The 4996-nt window shown below is 48.1% G+C and overlaps 1 non-coding gene across 1 annotated transcript; it reads left to right on the forward strand.

Annotated features, from left to right (window-relative positions):
* The first annotated feature begins 2828 nt into the window (after nucleotides 1–2828).
* LOC139997339 (5.8S ribosomal RNA) lies at nucleotides 2829–2983 on the forward strand. Its single transcript, XR_011802738.1, has one exon. It is a non-coding gene; the product is annotated as a 5.8S ribosomal RNA (ribosomal RNA).
* Nucleotides 2984–4996: the final 2013 nt, after the last annotated feature.

Genomic DNA, 4996 nt, shown 5'->3' on the forward strand with positions numbered 1-4996 from the left:
ACGAAAAATACAAAAACACAAAGAATATATTTGACTTGAACACTGTATAATAAAATATATATAATATCGTCGGTAAGGAGCCGTACTCCTCCTATATCGACACAAAGTATATACGACGTATTAACAAGCTATATACTTTGACAAAAGCCAAATTTTACAATAAGGAGGTGAGAGACGCTCCAGTTACGAAACTATACGAAGAGTGTGGCACTCTCTCTCGATCATCGGGATGAAGAGATATACTTTTACACGAATAATTCGAGGCGCCTGCGTGAGGTCGTACACAGAAAGACCCGCCGTCTCCGAATAATATTATAACAAACGAAAAACTTAAAAATATTCTCGAGGCGCCTGCGTGAGGTCGTACACAGAAAGACCCGCCGTCTCCGAATAATATTATAACAAACGAAAAACTTAAAAAGATTCTCGAGGCGCTTGCGTGAGGTCGTACACAGAAAGACCCGCCGTCTCCGAATCCTATAACACGAAACCGCTACTATTAATAATAATAATAATAATAATAATAACGATATGTGAGGGAACTTGAGCTGAACACATATCGAAAAAACTAAAAGTTACAGTGGAAACCACGTGTAATGAGAAATGCGATCGAGGCGCCTGCGTGAGGTCGTACACAGAAAGACCCGCCGTCACGATCTCGTATTTCGTATTTGCATCGTGGAAATCCAACGAACGAACAATATAATATATAAACTAAAATCTCTAAAGTGCCTCGTGTCGGAGAGATCACTGCTCACACCTCTTCTATATTTCGTAGTTGCGTTGCGTAGGCCTCACCTCCTAGCAACGGGACATAAGGAAGACTGCTCTTTGGGATCGAACGAAGCGTCTATAACGAGTCGTCGACGAGAGCGAAAGAACGCGAATAGCGAGCCGCAGAAAAAAAGGATACCGAATTATATATCTTCGAAGGTTCTCTTCGAAGATCCATGGATACCTATATCTGCGCGTCTCCAGCTATCTCGCGCGTCTCTCCAAACTCTCGTCGTTCCTCGAAACGTGCTTCCTACCCAAAGGGCGTTCGTTCTTCCTATGTCGTTTCGTTGTCGTTCGTTTCAACGGCGAACGATATACGATGTTCGACAAAACGAAACCACGTTGTACGTTCGTACTCGTGGATCGGGTAACCTAGAACGAAAACGCATTGCGTGGATGTTGGCCCGAAAAGATATATACCAAGGCGAGTGATGGTAAAGAGTAACGATTCTTAACTAGACGAAGTTGGTTCAGAGGGGACCGCCGGCCGTCTCTCTATCCTCGCGAGTCTAATGCCTCGTTCCGTCGCTAGAGTTTTTCAAACTCTGCTTCTGGCTATCGGGAAGAATAGACCGCGCGCGAGGAAGAGGAACGACGACCGTGCGCGTCCCATCGATTTTTTTTATTTTTACCTGAACCACCGAAGTCGATTCAGAGGGGACCGCCGGCCGTCTCTCTATCCTCGTTGTCGTGAGTCATATGCCTCGTTCCGTCGCTAGAGTTTTTCAAACTCTGCTTCTGGCTATCGGGAAGAAACGACCGCGCGAGGAAGACGACGACGACCGTGCGCGTCCCATCGAATTTTTTTTTATTTTTACCTGATCGACGGAAGTTTCGTCCGGTTCGTCTCTTTTACCATCGTCTCGTCGACCCGTTCAGAGGGGACCGCCTGTCCATATCCTCGTTGTCGTGAGTCATATGCCTCGTTCCGTCGCTAGAGTTTTTCAAACTCTGCTTCTGGATATCGGGAAGAAACGACCGCGCGAGGCCGATGGCTGCGAGTCCCATCGAATTTTTTTTAAACGCACGCACACACATACACCTGAACGGAGATGCGTTCCTCTTCGTCGCGATTTTTCGCGCTTTAGTCGTCGTTGTCGCCATCCGTTCGGAGGGGACCGCCGGCCGTCTCTCTATCCTCGTTGTCGAGAGTCTAATGCCTCGTTCCGTCGCTAGAGTTTTTCAAACTCTGCTTCTGGCTATCGGGAAGAAACGACCGCGCGAGGAAGAGGAAGGACGACCGTGCGCGTCCCTTTCGAATTTTTTTTTATTTTTACCTGAGCGACCAAAGTGGATTCAGAGGGGACCGCCGGCCGTCTCTCTATCCTCGTTGTCGCGAGTCTAATGCCTCGTTCCGTCGCTAGAGTTTTTCAAACTCTGCTTCTGGCTATCGGGAAGAATAGACCGCGCGCGAGGAAGAGGAACGACGACCGTGCGCGTCCCATCGATTTTTTTTATTTTTACCTGAACCACCGAAGTCGATTCAGAGGGGACCGCCGGCCGTGTCTGTATCCTCGTTGTCGAGAGTCTAATGCCTCGTTCCGTCGCTAGAGTTTTTCAAACTCTGCTTCTGGCTATCGGGAAGAAACGACCGCGCGAGGAAGACTACGACCGTGCGCGTCCCATCGATTTTTTTTACCCGAACGATGGAGATGCATATCGGCTGTTTGCTTCGAATAACTGGACGAGAGGAACGAACATATATATATATCATGGGCTAGCCACCGTGCGCTTTCTTCGCGAGATCGTGTGCTGTACAGAGGATTCAGAATCGGGTGTTATATCCCCGTCGTTTCCTGACGAACGGAGCTTCGATCTCGTTGGTTGTTATATATTATAATGCACTTTACGCCCGGTCGGCGGGCTGCGTGTGTCGTCGCGCAGTCCGTCCGATTTCGTTTTCGAACGTATTTTCGTGTCGTCAATCATATGGCGACTTCCGCGCGTTCGATTCCCGTTGGTCGGACGTTTGTCGGATATCGGCTTCTTTCGAACCGAGAATAAGAGTACAAAAACCTGAGTACACAAACAAAAATCCATGCATAAACGATTACCCTGAACGGTGGATCACTTGGCTCGTGGGTCGATGAAGAACGCAGCTAATTGCGCGTCAACGTGTGAACTGCAGGACACATGAACATCGACATTTCGAACGCACATTGCGGTCCACGGATACAATTCCTGGACCACGCCTGGCTGAGGGTTGCTCACGTAAACCTAAGACTGCTTGCGTTGCGTATCGTTGCTCTCGGTCCGTCTCTCTCTGTTCTTTCTTGCCTCGTCGACAGCCCGCCGTCGTTCGTTTTATCTTTAAACGAACGTTTCTGAGTCGGAGGACGAGCGCCAAGCAAAAGAATACGAATTAAAGAGCGGTCGAGGGCTCGTACGCGACGTACGAGCGATTGTTGGACGTTCGTCGGCGTTCGTCGCTGGATCGTGTGGAGACCGGCGTACGCATGCTCTCGATACAAATATATATGAAAAATCTATCGCGTTCACGGGAGACTCGCAAAACTACCTCCGTCTCTTCTCTGTCCCTTCTTGGCTTGACAACCCGCCGTCGTTCGTGTTTTACGAACGTTTCTGAGTCGGACGAAGCGCAAGAAGAAGGATACGAATTAAAAGAGCGCGGAGAGAACCGTCGTCGTCGACGCGGTTATCGAGATACACAGAGCGAGTTTTCTTCGTGGCCGATTTTTTTTTTCTTTTTGTATCAGCCTCTGCTACGTTTTGTTAGTCTTCGATAAGCACGAATGACCGCGCCCCCGACGTCGTCTTAAATGAATTTTTGGCGAGACTGAGAGAAAGCAAAAATATTTTTGAACAAAGTCAGTCGAGAGAGGAGAGAAAAGAGAACCAAGATATTAAAACCTAAACCTAAACTTGGTGGCGTAACGAAAAACTGTGTGCCTTAAAGAAACACAACCGTCTTTTCATCAAGATGTTTTTACTCGTACAGCCCCAGGGATCGAATACCCACTCCGTCTGTTCGTGCGGCAGAGATGTATTCTGCAGGCGCGAGACGACTGACGAGAAGACAACGAGGACCGTCGCATCGATGGGTCGTCGTTGCGTTTTTCATCCTCTGTGCTTTTTTCTGTTCTTCGTGAACCCAGAGAAAGCCGTAGATCCGGGAACGGACACACGAGATTTCTTCGAACGCTGATGACTTAGGGAGATGATCCCCAGCGTTGCGCGGAGATCGGAGAGTACGCGTACATGTATCGGGACGAATTTTTCCCCGTCGGTCGCGTATCTCTCTGCCCGCGCGCCTGGCCCAAAGCCACGTTCGTCGGAAATCAACGAAAAGTGTGTTACGATCTAGCGTGCGTCTACGATCGGCTATATTTAAGGGTGACGAAGAAGAGAAAAGCTCACGGTGTTGCGCAACGTTTCTGTACCCGATTTTAAGATGTGCATGTGAGTCCGTTACAAAGTTGTTCGGATCGTCGAAAATAGTCGTTTTCGTCGTCGTGCGAAAGAGAATAATCTCTGACATTGGCACGGAGAGATCGCGCAGAGGAAGAGAACGATCCTCTTTGGCGAGGCTCGAGAAAGACTAACGAAACTTGATTAGAGACGAGGTATACACGCGCCGTACGTACGACGTACGCGCGTGTGATTTTTTTTTGCTTTAAGGCGTTTCGGCGCTCCGAGTATTAGAGAAAAAGAGATCGTTGGTCATCCCATGTCTCTTCGTCGTCTATCGCTGGACCGCGCATCCTAACAGATCGCCGGTCGTCCAGTCCCCGAGTAATAAATTCACCCCGTTGTGTACGTCTCGCGCTCGCTTTTCCACTTGCGTGAGTTCCCGTGCGTTTTCGTCGTTGGTACAGAGCAAAGAAACCGATATGTTATATATATGTCGCGTGTTCGATCTCTGTGCCAGCAATAACAGGCGAAAACAAGGAACCGCTGGAATCGTCGAGAAGAGAGAAACGGCTACGGGAGATATATTATACATAACACGTATATATATATATATTATACAAAGAGGACGGGCGTTAAAAACCGGAGATCGTTACGGGTGTCTTGCGTGAGTCTTAGCTCGAACATGATACGACGAACGAAGTTTAAAAGGCACTTTGGCGAGATGCATAAAACGTTTCTCGATCGAGATAGAATATACGGTTCTCGATTCTATTCGAATTAATTTTTTTTTTTATTTTTTTTTCTCTTTGAGGCGATTCTCGGAGAGAGAAATAAAAATAAAGACCCT

This window comes from Bombus fervidus, unplaced genomic scaffold (genome assembly GCF_041682495.2).
Source record: "Bombus fervidus isolate BK054 unplaced genomic scaffold, iyBomFerv1 scaffold0059, whole genome shotgun sequence".
In the NCBI taxonomy this organism is placed as follows: Eukaryota; Metazoa; Arthropoda; class Insecta; order Hymenoptera; family Apidae; genus Bombus; species Bombus fervidus.